This window comes from Bos javanicus, chromosome 3 (assembly GCF_032452875.1).
Source record: "Bos javanicus breed banteng chromosome 3, ARS-OSU_banteng_1.0, whole genome shotgun sequence".
Lineage (NCBI taxonomy): Eukaryota > Metazoa > Chordata > Mammalia > Artiodactyla > Bovidae > Bos > Bos javanicus.
The window spans coordinates 56,825,897-56,846,319 of record NC_083870.1 but is presented as its reverse complement, the minus strand read 5'-3'; the positions used below and the strand labels follow the sequence as shown (position 1 = coordinate 56,846,319).

Genomic DNA, 20,423 nt, shown 5'->3' with positions numbered 1-20,423 from the left:
TCTATCCAAGGAAGTACTTCTTTACATTCCTTCTTCCATAAACTCTCTCCATTATATTCATCATTTTCTTAAAACACCGTCAAATAGTTTTGGGTTTTTGGCAAATGCAAGAAAATGTCAAAAATTTAGTCAAATTTTTCTTCTCACCCACCTTCTGCCTTATACTTTATGAATGAGGCATGGGGAACTTCTACTTTATAGGCTTTGAGGGCTTTAAAAATTTATTAGTGATGATGTGTTTATTAACTTATTTATAAAAATTTGAACTTCATACTCTAAATTCAATTTGTCAGATATGAGAATATCATATTATGATTTATTTCTTCCCTGATAGCAATGTGAGTTTCAGAAACCAATACAGAGCTGCTTCTTTCTAATCCTAACAGGGAAGGCAAAAAGGAGCAGATATCTCTATCAAAATGTCTTAAAACTAGTTTTTGTCCATACCTGACACATACCTATGAGACTTTAAAGCACCAGGAAAAATGAGGAACTCCTAAAGAGATTCAATACAGGAAAAAAAAAAAAAAAAGATTATCTTTTGGGTAATGAGACTCAGGAATGCATTTGACTTCTCATCAGCAACATTGGGTGCTGGAAACCAATGGAATGATGTTTTCAAAGTTCTGATGGAAAATAACTTTGACCATAGAATTCTATCCCCAGCCAAACCCTGGTGAAGTAGCAAAAGGAAAAACATAGCAAACATGAAATAAATTATAGTTCATATTTCTGAAAAAAAAAATCATCGACAGTGAACTCCAGAAAAAAGGAAAACATCATGAAGGAGGAAGGCATGAGATCCAGGAAACAATAGCTCTAACCTAGAGAGGACAGAGAGGGAAGTCCCTTGGTGACAGCTGGGCAGTCACTCAAGACCAAGCTGCCTGGATGGGAGCAGAAATTCAGAGACAGCTGGGTGGATGTCTCAGGAAAGAAAGAGATTGGTCCACAGGTAAAAATATTTATATAATCGTGCTCATATAAGCCCTGTTTATAGGTTGTAGGTTATTAATTGTTAGAGTCAATCCCTAGACAAACTCACAGAAGGCTTAATTATAATTACAGAAAAGAACATAAATGTTGTCAATTTTGACAATGTAAATATATCAGTAGAGTTGACAGATATTGGGATTTGGGGTGGGGGATGTGGGGTGGGAGAGGGCAATATAGAGCCAACAATATCCTTATCAAACATACATAAAGTTTCTAAAATGAGACACAGACATTGACTATGTTATTTAACACTACAGATGTAACCAGTAAGAAAATCTAAGCCATAAGTTTTAGAAACTGGGAAGATGAAGGTAGATAAAGTGGGAGGGGGGAGTGTAAGGGAACTAAATATCATTCATAGCAGAGGTGAATAGCTATTGTTAAAAGCTGATTAAAAGAGATATAGAGATCTAACCCTGTTAGAATTAAAATAAGCACAGAAGTCCAAAGCAGGTGATTAAGAAGGGGAATTACTTGGAGTAAACCAAGGACTACTTAGATCACCTCTTGTCATCATTGTGATGAGCAGGAGATGGAATCCTACCAGCTGGTTAGCCCACCCTTAGATGGCACTGAATGTGGGCCAGGCTGGCCAGGAACTATCTGAGTTAATCTTTGTGAACTGAATCCCTGCAGTGGGAACTGGAAACTCAGGTTTCTCTCTACCCAGCTACGGAATTTTGGTTCTCATGCACCATTTACATTTTGCCTTCTCACTCCATGTACCACTGGTTTTACCAACAACTGTTGTAGGTGACGTTGCTCTGGGAAGAAACTCCTAGAAAGGGTGGAATTTCTCTTTTTATTACACACTTTATTCCAAACAACATATAAATCGGGGCTAAGGCAATAGTCTCAAGGCAGACAGCCAGTTTGCCTCTGATGACAACATTGCAGCAGGGCATTGCAATCTGCTGAATTCAGAGTAAGCTCACAGCACTGGCTGTGGCCCTGGGCAGCCTGAAGCAGCAGAGACAGGTGGGCTGGGTACCTACCTCATAGCTCAGAGAAAACTATTGACTGGAAAGTGTTTTCCCTTTGTTCTCAGTTGCTTTTAACTGGGTGAAATGCTGCTCATATGGGATTTCTAAGTCTGATAGCCTTAAGCTAGTTTTGGCCAGATGACTTGTATGGACAGTTGTCTTTACTTTGTGAAAATGGAAGCAGCAATAAGAATTATAGGAATTTATGGGTTTTAGCAGTTGTTTAATTTTTTTTCATAGAATGCATTTGCAGGAGACTAATGTTTAGGGGTGGCTGAAACACTCAGAGAGCTTCAAAAGCTTTATGGTATGTTGAGATAGAGAATTTTCAAATATGCGCAGAGTTTCTAAGTTCTCTGAAGCCCTTCTGAGACCTTTCCTTAGAAGAACACTTGGCCCCTGTAAACATGTTTACTCTGTGTCTTCTATCATTTGCAATGTTAGTTCTAATACTACATCAGGAAATGGGATTCTGGGGTACAGAAGTAATACAGAAGGGCCTCTATGAATTTGAGAGTCATCTATTCAGCTTAATCAAGTGGGAAGTTAAATCTATGGTCTATATAGTTTAGTAATAAAAGAAACAATATTTCTCCAATTCACCGAGTTCTTGCCTTGGCAGACAATTTTCTTCAAGTCCTTGGCAGGATATACCCAACACTAAGAACTTGTAAATTCTCCAGCAGGGGAAGAAGTTTCCTGATAAAGGGTCTTGTTGGCCACCACCTCATGGACACTTTTTAAATTCCTCATTGCAAGGGCCTTGGAATGTATTGGACTATGTGTCACCATTTTCCTAAATATTGATTAGTTTTCTTTCATTTTGATGGAGTGGATGAAGGTGAGGTTGGGAATTGCTACCAAGCATCACTGAGCCTGGGCTCCATGTGGATCCATCTTCATCTCCCCTTGCTTTTCTTCTACTTCCTTTGTGACTAGCTCATCTGTAGAAATCCTTCCATGTCCTTCGGTAGACTTGGCACCAAGCAAGACAGAAATTTTGAAGCTCTCCAGCAGCAGAGACCCAGACTGTCACCCGGGAAGCCACACCTGGACTGGACCCATTTGTACCAATGGCCCTGGGTCCTGCACTATCCGCACAGCCCTAAAAATAGCTCTCAATTAACATTGCATTTCAAGAATTGGAAAATTTCCCAGAAGTCCATTCTTTTCTCTTTTTTCTATTTCATTACATTTTGCAGTAATAATACACAAGCCTGCAGAAAACATGATGGGTAATGAAAAAATGTAATTAATATAAGCAGTGAAAAGCGTGTTTTTTTCTCTGTTGTCCTTGCAGAAAATTGCTGCTTTAAACCAAGCAGGATGTGAAAATGCATAAAAACCCCCTTTAATATGCCATGGTTTGTAAATATCTTATGCAAAACGGTTAAGTCAAACTGTCAGATTTTTTTTTAACATAAGTCACATATTCTTGTAAAAAAGTTTTTTTTTTTTCTCTTGCAGGACAAATTAAGTGATTTGGATAACTCCTTTTGAGCAGGTGAGGATTTTCCATAATAAACCTGAAAACAAGAAGAATCTGATTTGTGGATGGCAACTCTGTCCATCAGGTTTATCTAAACAGCAGTTCAGTGTGCTGCCTCTGCGAACACTCAACTTTGGTTCAGTATTTAGGAGAAGTAAGCACTCTCACTACTCTTTCATACCAATACACCTCATCCCATTAACTGAAATAAAGTGAGAAAGAGGCCAAGAGGTTGTGGTCTATGCCGGCATTCCTCAGACCATTTTGGTTTCCTTATCTGGACCACTAGTAATATCCAGAGGTGTGTGGCTAGAAGGTCACAACAGAATTTCAAAGCTGAAATGCAAAACATTATTCCCAGAACATCTTCTGAGGCCAGGGAAGAAAATGCTTTATGATTTGTTTTCCATTTGTTCTTTCCTCTTTTTTTCAACTGCTGCTGACATACATGATGGGTTATTATTTATTTCCATCTTGTTCTGGCTTCTAAAACATTCCCCCTGGCCCTGGTGTGTGTCAACTTTCAGATATCACTTGGGAATGGCTGGCTTCCTCTCCTCTGCTCCACTGGGAACCCTGGTGAAGGTGGGGGCCCCCAGCTGAGAAGTGGTATCCCACTCCTGTGGCATTCTGGGAGGCCATTTGGAGTCCCAGATGTAGGAAATGAAATAATCCACGCTCATACAGTCACAAAGTGCCCATCTGGCACCCAGGAACCCTGCTTGATAGGAGCACACAGGCGTGAGCTCACTATTGTTATGGCATTTCATAAACAGAGCCGCAGCCAGCCAGAGAAGGACTTTGGGATGATAACAACCATTTTCCACTCCCTTCCCTTTCTGCTTGCTTCCCTCCAAACACACTGCCCCCCACTACACACACACACACACGCAAACACCCCTTAACTTTTTTAAAACATAGGAGCTAGGGAGAAAAAAAAGGGTGTGGGGAGATCCATCCTCTGAAAGGCAACATTTTTTTTTTTCCCAGAGAGTCTGAAGGAGAAATTTCCATTAACAGCTAAATCCCTCCCCACCACCTCTCTGTCCACATTATTGTCTTTATGCCCTCCACGCTAGGACTCACAGGCGAGGGTGTGAAATGTGACCAGTCAACTCTTCGCTAACTCTCTTCTTGTACATCACCCTCAAAATAAGGAAAAGCAGCAGCAGGAGGGATTTCATAAATCACACAACCACGGCACCGCTTTCTAGTCCTGAAACCAAATTCACAGGAGAATCTAATAAATGACCTCAATGCTTTCCCTTTAGTTTCCTTCTAAGTGTTTGTGCCAAAGCAGGAGCAAGAGAAGCTCAGCAAAGGAGGTGTGGGTTGGAGAACAGCTGGGGCTGAGAGCGTGCCTGTGTGAATGAGGAAGGGGCGACTATCCCCACACAGGCTGGATGCTGACCTTCAACCCCAGTTGTAAGAAAGAGCAAGTCAGACCTGGAAACTGAGCCTGCAGGGGCAGGGTAACTGTTACACCAGCTCTCCTTTTAATCTATAGTGCTAACTCTATTATCCTTTAAAAACACAGATTTCTAAGAAACTCATGTCCAGTGATAAGTGAGATCCCTAATGGTGCAGGTAACTCAGGCCAGTGTGAAGGAGTGCAGTGACAAGGACAGGGCTCACATCAAAGACCAGTTCAGTCATATGCTGATTTGTATTATCCTGGCATTAAAATGAGGGAAAAGAATCACCGTAGACATTTCATTCGATGTTGTTCTGAACTGTAATAAAAAACATCAGGTTGCATTACCCTTCCCAAAGATCACATTTGGCTCTCTCAGCACTTCCAGCCTCCCAAGGAGACATTTTCAAAGCAACTAGATTCTTTGGCCCCAGAGAGGAGAAAAATCACAGAAACACAAGCAGAGTCCAGCCTTGGCCCCTGCTGACCACATGGCATGCGGGAGAAAAGAGGTGGCTAGAAGATGTCCCAGTGGAATAGAGGTTCCTAGACTCCTGAACTTGAGGGAGGAAGAAACAAATGGATCTCTCCTTGGGGAACTGGCTCTCTCCTCTCAGGCACTGCTCTGCCTTCTTGGAGACTGGGATCTGCTTATTCGCCAATGAATCCAAAGCCCTGAATGGGTAGCACAATGCAATGTTTGTAAATATGATAAACCATTACAATATTACAGCTTTTCATTTGGAAAGCCACTTAGGCAAGAAATGGTTACTGACCCATGATATGTAAATGATGGAAATGCAGAAATTAGTATTTGGGTCAACTCGTATATTTTTCAACCATGAAATGAAAATCTCAGTGTTCACATTCCAATTCATACATGAAAGCATCACAGTGCTATGAGTTGACTATTGCTCTAATTTATTATTGTCTTAGTTCATGTTTTCAGAGTCACCGTGATGGTATGGATCTACTATCAATGCACTAATGTTGCAACTTGAAGAGGGGAAGGACATCTCTGGGCCAGCGGGTGTCCTCAGGGGGTTTGACTTTAGTTGAGGAGAAGGGAAGTGATTCTGAAGAAGAGGCTAGGGGCTCCTCTTGGAAGATCAAATATGCCATCAGTCTATCACTTCCCTTTCTTTTGAGTTCATAAAACCACAAGACTGGGTTGGACAGTTGGGCTACCGTGGCAAATTCCTCTGTGTCATTGGGGACAAAAAAGAATCCTAAAAAGGACCTTTGTCTTCAAGGTTGAAGCAAAAGAGACAGACTATGGAAGAGGTGCAGAAACTTGGAGAGAATATTTAAGAAGACTTGTTGGAAGAGGGGATATTTCAGCTGGTTTAGAATAGTGATAGAGTTTAAGAGATGAAGGAGGAGATTCATTCCAGGTAGACAGCAAGAGAAACATCCTGGAGGATGGAGTCCCATGCCACATGAACTAAGGTCCCACTTTACTGAAGATGGCCATTGAAGAGCAAAAGTATGGGAGAACATGCAGAGAAATCACCCAGAGTGGGCCCCTGAAGACCAGTCAGAGTTCCTTCCCAGGGTGAACCAGATGAGGGCAATGGGAAAGCAGTGTGGGTCTACCTAGACTGTGTAGAAATGTAGCCAAAATTGGAGCCAGGAAACTCTATAGAAAGAAGGTCAGTTGGAAGGTAGGGTTAGCAATATAAGGTCTGGGAAAGAAGGCATGGAGCTGGGGTGCTTGTGACATGTGTTAGGAGAAATGGCAGAAGGTTGGGCAGGAGAAGGGTGGTCTGGGAGACAGGATGAAGTGTTAACTGTGTGCAGAGAGAGAGAGAAAGTTACTGTCAACCCTTACATGCAGTGGTTTTATAGAGCAAAATGAGTATGTGAGGCAGAGAGTCAGTGGAGTAAGAGAATCCTGATGGTTTTGCCTTTTAATATGATTAATTTGCTAGGGGGAACTCTCGTATTTCCATTGTGCAATGACATCTCCTCTTCTTGTGACTGCCTAAATCATAGCCTTGAGATTGGATAGTGTTGAGATCTCGGGATTCATTCAACTTTGGCTCTTGGATTTGGGGTGTGCCAGCCCCTGAAGTACAGTCACTCAGTCAAACCCTTTAGTTGGGGGTCTCAGGATCAGAGGGAGAGAAGGCAGTGGCACCCCACTCCAGTGTTCTTGCCTGGAAAACCCCATGGATGGAGGAGCCTGGTGGGCTGCAGTCCATGGGGTCGCTAAGAGTCGGACACGACTGAGTGACTTCACTTTCACTTTTCATGTTCATGCATTAGAGAAGGACATGGCAACCCACTCCAGTGTTCTTGCCTGGAGAATCCCAGGGACGAGGGAGCCTGGTGGGCTGCTGTCTATGGGGTCACACAGAGTCAGACACGACTGAAGCGACTTAGCAGCAGCAGCAGCAGCAGGATCAGAGGAGATATTGTGTCTGAGAGGGGATCTAAGTGCAGGACAGTTTTGAATAGGTAGGTTAAACCAATAGCTTTCAATGGTGGTAGTACTGCCCCCTACAGAGTGCTTTGGAAATTCCTGGAAACATTTTTCAGATGTCACTGAACTGGGGTGGGAGTCCGATGTGAGACATCCTGTTTACGGGACAGTCCCACACAATGCGGAATCCTATAGCATCTCACGGGGTTTCTGAATGTCCTGCCAGGCATTCATGTAGGTAAACCTTTCTAAGCCTAAAACCTAACTCCAATTTACATAATTTCCTCCCCCGTTTTAATACACATTAAATTTTCCATGAATTTACAACTACCTTGTATATTAAGGCAAGATTATATTTTGTTTTGTTCAGAACTTTGCCAAGAATTGGGCATGAAAAAAATCACAGTGCAAGCATTTGATTACTTTTTCAAGCCTTTCTTGTGTACATGTGTAAACGCACATTATTTTATAATTAATTATTTTCCTTTTGTTTCTCCTTTTTTGTACATGCAGGGCATCATATTGGTGTTTAAAAATGTGTCTAGGTAATATATATACATGATAAGCTGCCCTTCTTTGGTATTGTCAGTGACTGGTTTCAGGACTCCTATGGATACCAAAATCTGTAATGCTCAAGTCCCTTATATAAAATGGCATAGTATTTGTATATAACCTAAGCATATACTACCATATGGTTTAAATCATCTCTAGATTACTTATAATACCTAATACAATGTAAATAGTTGTAAATACAATGTATATGCATGTGTGCATGCTTAGTCGCTCAGTCATGTCCTACTCTGCAGCCCCATGGACTGTAACCCACCAGGCTCTTCTGTCCATGGGATTTTCCAGGAAGGATACTGGAGTGGGTTGCCATTTTCCTCTCCAGGGGATCTTCCCAACACAGGGATCGAACCCACATCTCCTGTGGCTCCTACACTGGCAGGCAGACTATCACTGCACCACCTGAGAAGCCCAGCTACAATGCAAATGTTAAGTGAATAGTGGCTGATGCACAGCAAATTCAAGTTTTGCTTTTTGGAACTTTACGGAACTTTTAAAAACTAATGTTTTCCATCTGTGGTTGATTGACTCCTTGGCTGCATAACCGTCAGTTTCTAAGGGCTGACTGTACACTGTCTATACATTTCATTTCATGATAGTAAAGGGGGGATCATAAACTACTTTTTATAAAAAGGATATGTTGGGTCTGATGGGGTGAGAACCATGGAGTTTTACATACAAGAAACTTAGATATGACACTTTATAAGTGACCATCCTTTATTATTTTTTGTGTGTGTGCTGGAAAAACAATGAATTGATCTTTGCTGAGCCACTCTGGCAAGCCTACAGTGGTTCAAGCACAATCTAGGCATGTGGTAGATAAAAAAGAAGTGCAAGTTGCAGAACTGTATCTCACAGCTTGGCCTAATCTGGCCTGGTGACTTACCACAGGTTGGGGTAGTCCAGAAGAGAGTGAATAAAATGTGATATCCTGGAGGTTACAGTCCTGCCAAGTGATTGTGAATATGGTCCAAGAGAATGATCTGACAGTGGGAGCCTGAGAGCACTGGAAGGTCCTGGGATGTTCAGCAGGCAGAAGGCTGTCAGCATCAGGAGCAAGTGCAGAGCATGCACCCCTGAGCACCAGGCTGGGGTCAAGAGATGGAGTTCCAGCCCTTATTGCAGGGCCAGGCAAGACAAGGCCCTGCCTCAGTGACCACTCCTGGGGCCCAGAAACAAAGGAACAAAGTGACGAGCTAGTACCTAAGACATGGTGAGACCTAGCGTTGAAATTTTCAGGTCAGCAGTTGACATTCAAGGCAAACCAGCAATGAGATAGTCTCCATGTCAAGTCACAGGTACTGGGGTTAGGTCATCCTAATGTATTTTGCTGCAAGTGCAGATGGATTTGCTGGCTGGTTTTAAGGAGGAAGTCAGAAGTGGTGTCATGTTGGTCCTGACAGTTTTATAACCTTATTGGAAGAACAAAGTATAAATACATAATGAATATATTAACTGGACAATCATTAGCAAAAAGTATGGGCAACATTTCAAGAGTATCTGAAAACCCTACATGGCCTCCCTTGGATCAAAGAGGGTGTGAGACTCTAGGACATGAGAGAGACCTCTGGGTTGGAGTAGTTTCTGAAGGTGTTATGTAAGAGCAAGGGCTGGAGCCAGGCTGTGAATAGCAGATAAATGAATATTTGAATTCACTCATTCATTCAACAAATACTTAGGAAATCCTTGCTGTTTGATAGATGCTTAAAATAAAGAGGTAAACAAGAAAGACACTGATTTTGGTGACACAGATGACAGGCTCACCTGGGACCAGAGACTTGAGCAGGCTAGAATGGGCAACTTTCATCCTGGACTTGAGGGTGTTCCTAAGGCTGGTGAGGTGCACCCAAGGTCTGCCTTTAATTTAAGGAAATACTCTTTTTGTTACTTGGCGGTGGTGGTTTAGTCTCTAAGTTGTGACTGACTCTTACGACCCCATGGACTGTACCCTGCCAGGCTCCTCTGTCCATGGGATTCTCCAGGCAAGAATACTGGAGTGGGTTGCCATTTCCTTCTCTAGGGGATCTTCCCAATCCAGGAATTGAATCCGGGTCTCCTGAATTGCAGGCAAATTCTTTACCAACTGCGCTATGTCTGAGCTACAGCTAGTTGAGCATCAATTGTGCAGGGCATAATTTCTATCTGCTTTAAGGTTTAACCTTAAAAGAAACTAAAACTATAATTAATATAAACTCCTAAGAGTTAGGGGTTGACCAACTTTTTCTCTAAAAATTCAGAGAGTAAATATTGTAGATATGTCATGAAATGGGCTTCCCAGTTTAGGGGCACTGAGTTTCCTTCTCTGCCAATGCAGGAGACACAAGAGACGCGAGTTTGATCCCTGGGTCAGGAAGATCCCCTGGAGAAGGGAACGGCAACCCACTCCAATATTCTTGCCTGGAAAATCCCATGAACAAAGGGGTCTGGTGAGCTACAGTCCATAGGGTGGCAAAGAGTTGGACACGACTGACTGAAATGACAGCGTGCACACATATGTGTCATGAACTAGAATTCTTGTTTTGATTTTTTTTTTATTTTTAGCAATCTAAAAACATAAAATCCATTTATATAAACTCACAGGCTGAGTTTTTGGCCTGCTGGTCTACACAGTTCCTTTTGTCCAGAGGCCAAGTGGACATTCAATAATGTTGGTGAATGATAAGTAATATTTATTATCAGTAATATTTTGTAGAACATGAAACATTTTTCAATGTTATATTTATATATATAGCCCCACTTGGCTCTCACAACAATGCTACTAGAGTAGGTTAAACCACATCACCATTATTCCTCATTTCATAGGTAAGTGGATTGAACCTCAGGAACATTTGGGCCTTGCGTTAAGTCATACAGACACAGAAACCAGAGGGACGCTAGATCTCAGTCTTTTGATTCTGGAGCTTTTCCTTGATCTCCAGCTCTTTTGAACTGACTATACAACCAGATTATTCACAACTTTCACAGGGCTCTCTGGTTTCAATCTGAATGTGTTTTGGAATTAAAGGCTTACATTTAAAATACAAACAAACAAACATCAGATATGGTCTGGATTATGTCAGTGCTGTTAGGGGGAGAGGTTCAAATAGATTGTTTTATGTCTAGGCACTGTTCTAAGTGCTGGAGTTGTTTTTGTTGTTGTTGTTTGGTTGTTTAGTCGTGTCTGACTCTTTGCAACCTCATGGACCATAGCCCTCCAGGCTCCTCTGTCCATGGGATTTCTCAGGCAAGAATACTGGAGTGGGTTTCCATGCCTTCCTCCTTCCTGACCCAGGGGATCAAATGTGCGTCTCCTACATTGGCAGGCGTATTCTTTACGTTGAGCCACCAGGGAAACCCCAGGTGCTGGGGACTCACCACTTAATTCAATAGACACAAGCCCTACTCTAACGAACAGTTTATAGTCCAGTGAAGATGATTCTAATGATAATGACACAAAGTAGGAGTAGCAGCTACCTAATGCCAAGTATTGTGTTTGGAGTTACAAATGTTTTATCCCTAAAGTTCAAAGTAGCGTCATAAAGTGGGTCCTATTTTCTCCACTGTATAAGTACTTTAGTATTAATAGCAGTAGCTAACATATGGAACTTACTCTGTGTTAGGAAAGAAGTGCTCAGAGGAGATAAGAGAGCAGGTAGTTGGCCAAGGGGGATTTGAAATTGCGTCTACATACCTTGGAGTCCGAGGCTTTCCACTTTGTGCTGAAGCAAAACCCTGGGCCATGCCTGGTAGGCTGTCCCAACACACCTGCAGTTTTCTATGCCTGGTGGATTTAAGTCAGGTTCCCTGTCTTCGGATTCTGTCATTTATGGGGCAAGGCAGCCAGAGAGCACTTACTCATTAGTGCTTTACACTGTGATGACTGCTGAGATGGCACTTCCAGTGTCATATAATGCTATTGTCTAGAGCTTCTAACTCTGAAGTAATTGCCTCATGGGTTACGATTTCATCAGTGTTCAAATGCTGCTCTTGACGTGCAGTTGGACAATTTTGAGACATAGGTGTCTGCTTCAAAGTTTAGGGGCACTGAGTTTACTTTAAAAACACCTTAAAAAGCAAAGGTGGATGGAGTGACATGCTGCTTGGAATCTCCGCCTTGCTTTGGCACACTCCTTCTGCCTTTACTTGTTTTATTCCAAAGAAGCCCACTGAAACCTCTCCCTGGTATTGTAAACATTATTTAATTTGCATTAGTCTATGTAAGATTCAGAATCTAAGGCCTTTCTTTAGCTCCTCAGTCTTTTGTGGGACAGGTGCACGACAAACATTTTGCAGAGCTCTTTTGATTTCAGTCCTTGGGAAATTACAGAACTGTAAGTGCGGAGGGGGATCCTCGGAGCCTTCATTTGAAATTTCCCAAGTTTGTGTAGTTGCTACTTTGTCAGAAAATAGATTTTATTTTTTGTATTATAAAGGAATACTGACTAATGTGTCAATGACTTTTCCTTATAAATACATTTATCTGAAGAACTTCATTATTACATAAATTACGTTTCTCAAATTAAATTTAAAAAAAAAAAAGATGAAACCCATGTTTCCAGCATGGCAATAGGAAAGCTCAGTGATCACATATAATAACAATGTATTAGAAGTCAAACAGAAAAGAACCCATTTTTAAAAACCCATAACTCAACAGACTAAAACAATGACAGACGAGCCATTCATGCAAATTAGCTAACTCACATTTATCAGGGAAAATATTTTATAGCATTAACAACACTGTCATTGAAGAAAAATTAAATGGGGCTCAGAACCACACATTTATTTTTACTGCATTCATTATTCATTTACTTGTTTCATTCCTCCTTTTCTTTCTTTCTTTTTATTTTCAGAATTGTTAAGTTTTGAATTTAAAGTGCAGTGGAAGAAGAAGCAGATGATTTTCCCATTTTAGTGACCCCGTGGTTAGCAGCAATAAAGCAACAGGAACAAATCTGGCTTGAAACGTGTCCAAACCCACATTTCCCAGTGAGCACAAAAGGCAAAAAAGTAAGATGTGCAGCGGATATTAACATGAGTAATCTTGGAAATCTAAATATTAAACATATGTCAAAGATTATCAAATGCACATCCACATGTCTTATAGAGATGTCTTTCATCCGAGGAGCTCCAGCCCATTTCATTGTGCATAAGCTAGTTCTCTAGCCTCATCAAAGTTTGGTGTATCCAGTGACAACAGCACCAGTTTTTTATAGATGGGTGCTTATGAAGCAATAACTCCTCAGCTCCTGCCCCTTCCTGAAAGACAATCTTCTTAATCTCTACCCACATCAGGAGATGAAAGAAGTGAAAATGTTAGTTGCTCAGTCATGTTTGAATGTTTGTGACCGCATGGACTGTAGCCCACCAGGCTCCTCTGTCTTTGGGATTTCCCAGGCTAGAATACTGGATTGGGTTGCCATTTCCTCCTCCAGGGGATCTTCCTCACCCAGGGATCGAACCTGGGTCTCCCGCATTGCAGGCAGATTCTTTCACCTGAAGATAATGTCATTTAAATCCAGGTTGATTAGTTGCCCAGTGAGCTGCACAGTTTGGGAAATTTCCTGGAGTCTTTGATTTGTGTTCTGATGCTGAAGTCTATAGAATCCCACCCTCAACTCCATCTACAGGTCTTGTATCATAGTGACCCAGAGAAGAATGTTCAGACCCTGAGAAATGTATTATCTTATCTCCTGGACACTGTGTAAGAAGGCTGTGACAATTCCTCATGTCCATTGGTGACATGTGCTTACAGTACTTGGCATCTTTTTGCCTCCAAACCTTAATCTGTGGGATAATTGAAGCTATACTTTGGAAATACCTAAGGGAGTAACATTATAATCGGGAGCTAGCCTAGTTTTTTCTGGGTGTATACCAGCTGTTGAACAATATTATTTAAAAAATCTCTTGGTGCAGCATGATCTTACTTTTTCTTAGCCTCATTTTTGTCATCTGTAAATAGTAAAAGAAAAGCTGACTCTTAACATTTCTCAATGAGATCATGTTTATGAGAAGACTTTGTAAACTCTAGACCTTTATACAAATGTGGGATAGTATCATTACCTTAAAGGAACATCTCCTAGAAAGAGGCCCCCTCCCACCCTGCCCCAGGGATAACTGGTGCACTGAAATCCAATTTCGTTTCCATATCCATTCATCCTTGGCAAAATGTCATAGTCTTCATTATGAAGCTACCTGTGTGGCCCTATGCATATGGCTTAGTAGGCAGGCTGAGTGAGGCGGAGAGTAAATACTTACCTCTGCGCTACTTTTCTCAGGGAGTCTGGCACTGAGCGGATGTTCAACAAACACATTCTGAATTGTGTGGAGGTAAAATGACTTGGGAATGAACAAGGTGAAAGAATACAAGATAAAGCGCCAGTTTGGTTGAACTTCTCCAGGCAGTGTCTGGGGCACTGCAAGGAGACAGGTTGCTGGAGAGCAAGAGAGAAGAACCAGATGTGATCTTGGAGGCTGAGAGTGCCCAGAGTGGTCACAGTGGGGGCACAGCCCTCTGGCCCCTCCCTCCTCCTCCTGATAACTTCTCTCACCTGCTCCTTCTATCTTCTATCACCTGGAGAAGGAACTGCTGAGTCTTTTCTTGCCTGTGGCGTATAGGATTTTCCTCATTCTGTGAGGTAGAGGAAGCTGAAATTCTCTGGGGAATAGCATGGCTTCTCCAGTTCTGTTCTTTAGGGAATTTGCAGGAGCTATGGAAGACAACTGGCAGACTATCTCTCGATGGGAGTGGAGAGGGGAGGGGAAGGGATGTCATTTTAGGGAAAGATCTGAAATATGTCAACATGCACTTTTGGGTGGAAGATTTCTTACTGAATTTGTTCTTAAACTGAAGTGTCTGTTTCGGTCATTAAAATAACACGTCACTTATGATAAAAATAATGATCTATTAATTTATCTCTTTTGACCCATTTCCCTGGTGAATAAAGGATGCACTGACAATGCCTGCCAAAGAAGGAGATGTGGGTTCGATCCCTGGTTTGGGATGATCCTCTGGAGGAGGAAATGGTATTCTTGCCTGGGAAGTCCCATGGACAGAGGAGCCTGGTAGGCTACAGTCCATGGTGTCACAGAGGAGTCGGATACAACTTACTGATGAAACAATAGCAACAATGTTCTCCTAGAGCACATTTTGAGAAATAAAGTATATTCTGAAATTATTGACTTGCTTTTGTCAGTGTGTTCCAAAATAATATGACTTGATTCTCCCAAACACATTGATACCCTCTCCCCTCCCAGCTTGGAATAGAAACTGTTATCATCAGTGCTATGCTATGCTAAGTCACTTCAGTCGTGTCCGACTCTGTGCGACCCCATAGACGGCAGCCCTCCAGGCTCCCCCATCCCTGGGATTCTCCAGGCAAGAACACTGGAGTGGGTTGCCATTTCCTTCTCCAATGTATCAAAGTGAAAAGTGAAAGTGAAGTTGCTCAGTCCTGTCCGACTCTTAGCGACCCCACGGTTTGCAGCCTAACAGGCTCCTCCATCCTTGTGATTTTCCAGGCAAGAGTACTGGAGTGGGGTGCCATTGCCTTCTCCGTATCATCAGTGAAGGAATCGCAAAACTGAACACATTCTTCCCTTTGGAGAACAGTGTTCCATGAAAGGCGGGGTTTAGTTGCTATTGTTTGAGTTGTGGAGGATGTAGTTATACCCAGTCTGCCATCCTCTCTTCCTGCCTATTTATCTGTCTTCTTTCTTCACCTTTATCTTCAACCTATATCTCACAAGCAGGGCGTACAAGACTCTCAGTTCCTCAGAACATCTTCTACCTGGCAGAGACGCAAACAGCTCTGGGGCTGCAGCCGAGTCTGCGCCATCTCCCTCTGGACTAAGGGAACCGTGCTCTGAAAGAAAAACCTCAATGCAAAAATCACATTTCACTTGCTCTGTAATAATTTCCTTTTCGTTTTTTTCCCCAGCCTGTTTCTCAGAAATGCATAGAAAGCTTTGCTTTTGGTTCTAAGCTGCAAGGATTGAAGAAAGAAAAGAGGACTTGCAGAAGATCTAGATCTGCGGTCATTGAGCTAGAACATTATTCTTGAGCAGACACAGATGAGACAGTCAAAGACTAATGAAGGCTGCTGAATGTGATGGCAGAGCAGCACTCAAACACTCATACTTTCTCACCTCTACTTTAAGGTGAAATATTAGCTAAAAAAAAAAAAAAAAAGAATGTGTCTAGACTGAAACTCTAGTGACTTGTGTTCACATCATCAGAGAATGGAGTATGTTTACATGAAAATATTTACAAAATATTGATTTAAATATATTACGCTCAACTCCTAACTGATCAAAGGTTTAAAGTCTGTTTATAGTGAGTAATACTTTAATAAAAATGATTCACTTTGTCATTTGCATTTATGCATACATAGATTTACTGGAATCAACCAGAATAGCAAACTACAGCCAGTTGGAAAGCCAACATGTTCATTGCTATTTAGTTTATTAAAAAATGTGTTTAATTCTTTAGAGACACCATATGAAGAATATCATGGCCAGCTACAAGCATATATATTTTCTCTTGGGGCTTGATTACTATAATCCAAGTATTTCAAAACTGTTATCAGAACCAGTGAGCAGCTAGAGTTGGATCAGATCTTCAGAATCTTAGAAGTTGGGAAGAATATTACAGATTATCTAGTCCAATGTTTTTCAAACTCTCCTGATGATAGTAATTCCTGGTCCTTATTATAGACCTATTGAATTTGAATCTCCAGGGGTGGGGCCTCCCTTAGAAACTGTGTTTAAACAATGTGGTATTTTTATCATCAGGAAAGTTTGAAACAAACTACTCCACTGGTTCTCAGCCCTGGAAATGTATCAGAATTGTCTGTAGAGGTGGTTGAAAATAAGGAAGGCTGGGTAGAGACTATATTGGCTATTCTGAAAGCCACACTGTTGGTCTCTAGGCTGGAATTTAAGACTATAGGCTCTCAAATAAATTACTATTGCTGCTGTTATTATTATTATTATTTCACTATTGTTATTAAAAGCATGACAAAAGATAACTTTTGGATGGTGATATATAGTTTACAAAGTCTTGGTGTATTCCCTATTCTCATAGAAGCTCTGTGAAATTGTCTTATTTTTCATTTATGGATGGAAAAACTGATGCTAGGTGAAGTTTTAGAGTACTGCTTAAAATTGCCTGTGTAACATTCAGTCAAGCTAGGACTTGAACTTAGGTCTTCTGACACCACATTTGGAACATTTTCTACTGCCTCACAATGCCATAGGTGAAGGCTTTTCTGCCTATACTTTAGTAACTGGGATGAAGTAAGGGAGGACATTCATTTTTCTTATTTAGTTATATGTGATTAACTTTGACCCTTTATTCCAGCTTCTTGAGATCTTTATAAATCCTTGATTAATCCATCAATATATTGGCTGCCTTGGACGATTTGTATCATCCACAAATTGACTGAACAAGCCTCTATGTCCTGATCCAAATTATTAAAAACTCTGAACAGGACATGGTCAAAGAGAATACTCATTGGCATATTTTGGGGAGGCTTTTCTCTGCTGCTGCTGCTGCTGCTAAGTCGCTTCAGTCATGTCCGACTCTGTGTGACCCCATAGACGGCAGCCCACCAGGCTCCCCTGTCCCTGGGATTCTCCAGGCAAGAACACTGGAGTGGGTTGCCATTTCCTTCTCCAATGCATGAAAGTGAAAAGTGAAAGTGAAGTCGCTTAGTTTTGTCCGACTCCTAGCGACCCCATGGACTGCAGCCTAGCAGGCTCCTCTGTCCATGGGATTTTCCAGGCAAGAGTACTGGAGTGGGCTAGGTTATCATTAAAACCATAGTTAACATATTGGAGTCCATTTTTCAACCTACTAGAATTTTATGTGGGGCTTTCCAGGTAGTGCAGTGGTAAAAAATCTACCTGCTAATGCAGGAGATGGAAAAACCATGAGTGTGATCCCTGGGTTGGGAAGGTCCTCTGGAGTAGAAAATGGCAACCCACTCCAGTATTCTTGCCTGGAGAATTCCGTGGACAGAGGAGCCTGGCAGGCTATAGACAACAGGATCGCAAAGATTCGGACACGACCAAACAACTGAACACGCATGCACAGAATTTTATGTACCCGTGTCATCACTCTGCTCACATGTCCCAGTCTTGACATTCAAAGAGATCATGAATAGATACATGTAGGTATTTAACGGAATCACTTTGCTGTACATCAGAAACTATCACAACATTGCTAATCAACTATAATATAAAATAAAAAGTTAAAAAAAGCAAAAACAGATCATGAAAGCCTAGTTAAGTATCTTGCTAAAGTGCTGATACATTATGTCTATGGAATTCCCTTGATCCACCAAAGAGAAAATGGTCACCTTTTGTCTGAGTGGACAATTTTAACTGTCTCACAAATCAAGCTACTTCATTATTTGGAAGAAAACACTCAAGGTGTTCCTTTAAATCTTGGAAGGACCCTGTGGGAGCCCCATCCTTCAAAAATCAGCTTGGATGTCATGTTCTCTGGAAAGCCTTTTTTGATCTTCCATGCAGATTTAGCAACACCCTTTCTTCTGACTCAGCATACTGATTATTCCTCCAGTGTAACACTTACCATGTTACCTTGTAGTTATTTATGTTTTCTTTATTTGAACTTCTTAAAGGCAAGGGCTGTATTTTACTCAGCTTGGAAGTCTTCCGTAGCATCTAAATAGTGATTGGTGCAAGTCACAATAAATATTTGCTGAATGAATGACTGTGATTGAATCCATAAGTGAGTGTGAAATAAAGTTTTCTTGTAAAGATTTGTTAGATCAAGAACATTAACCAGAATCTCTCTTAAGTTTCTTTTGGGCTTTGGCACTTCTTATTGACCATATCCAGAGACAATGGACAAAGCCTGTCCAAGAAACTCCAACGTTCATCTACTCTTTGAAAAGGAAGAATTAATCCTTTGGCCTCCTAGAGTAGTTGTAGTTTTAAGATTAATCTTAACTCTGTTTGTAGCCTATAAAACAAAACTAATTGCAGAATTCAACGCTTTAGAGCATTTTTAGGTGGCTTGATGGGAAAGCATTGAAATAAATACAAACATTTAGATAAAACAACCATTTTAATAGTATTAACTCTGCCAATTAATGATAATGGAAGAGCCGTCCAATTAGCTAAATCGCTAATAGTTTTATCAAGCAGAGGTTGGTAATTTAAAGCAAACAAATTCTTTCTAATTTTATCCACTTGCACACCAAGATATTTAAAGGATAACAGGGGATCCAATAAAGAATATTGCTCAAGAAGAGCTATATTTAAATCTCCTAATGGCTATAGCATAGAGTTACCCCAATTAGTCAGAAAACCCAAGCAGTCAGTAAATTCTTTCAAGACTCCATAATCTGGGGTAAAAATAAATGAGACACAACAGAGGTGCTGCTTGCAATCACTAGCATTATTACTGTGGCATATTTGGGAGATGGAGAGTGCCCTGAGAGTCAGGGGGGTAAATTTAACTCATCGAACCCTGTAGTTGTGAATGCTCTGTACCCACACTCTGCTTCACACTGCAGCATTTTTTGAGGGCTGTTCATGGGGGTCACTACTAATGCCTGTTTTCAGAGCAGCAAGTCATGGGGAAGTTCATATACTTGATGACACACCAAAGCTATGACTTTCCCTGTCAAACCTCCTTGGAGAATTCAGGCATGTAACTGGATAATTTAGGAAAATCTCTCAGGACCAGAATGATGTTAGCATTTCTTACAATACCCATTTTATTTTTTTCAAGAGAACAGACTTTGAAAAACATCTGCATCGTCTGGATATGTGAACTTCATTAATATAGACTGGTCAGTTAAGGACAAATAGCAAATGATCAACTGGAAAGGGCCTCTGTAGTCTATCCTGTGCTTGAGTACAAGATTGCTATTAAAAATGTCAGGATTAGTGATGCTGGTTATCCCACATTCAGGTACTGCCAACCCAGCATTGTGCTCAGATGGACAAACTTCAAAGGAAAAAGAACAATATGAAGGGCATCTCTAAAGCATGATCTCTGCCAGTGTGAGCAAGTAGGAAGTATTGTTTGCTTATAGTAACAACTACTATTTATTGAATCCCTTACTGTGATCCAAGAACTGTGCTAATACCTTTATATTCATTATTTCATTAAGCTTTCCATCAATGAAGTGGGTGTTATCCCTGTTGTGTAGATGAGTTTACTGAAGTTTACAGGTTGAAGTAGCTTGCCCACAACTACTAGTCTTAGAGCCAGGATTTAGACTTAGGGCTCTCTAACTGCAAAGACCTTCCCTTTACCTGGATCGTATATTCTCATCCCCATCTGGAGGCTGGCACGTTGTCAATGTTTAGTGTGTATAGCAGGAGGATGATGGTCACCACAGGCTGCAGTGGTATGACAAACAAATACCCTGCAGATAACCCCATGGGGTAAATACAGAATGAACTAGGATAGCCATTTGCGTCAAAGCACCTCTCCAGAATTCCCAGCCACTCTGGAAGAGTGCCCAGGCACTGCCCCAGAGTCCAACTGGAATGTTCTTCGAGATGCTTCTAGTTTTCATTCTCCAAACCTTG

At 41.3% G+C, this 20,423-nt stretch overlaps 1 protein-coding gene across 1 annotated transcript in view; it reads right to left on the bottom strand.

Annotated features, from left to right (window-relative positions):
• LOC133245193 (uncharacterized) overlaps nt 1–20,423 on the bottom strand; it is a 40,845-nt gene that overhangs the window by 2,186 nt on the left and 18,236 nt on the right. The gene's annotated exons all lie outside the window — the stretch shown is intronic.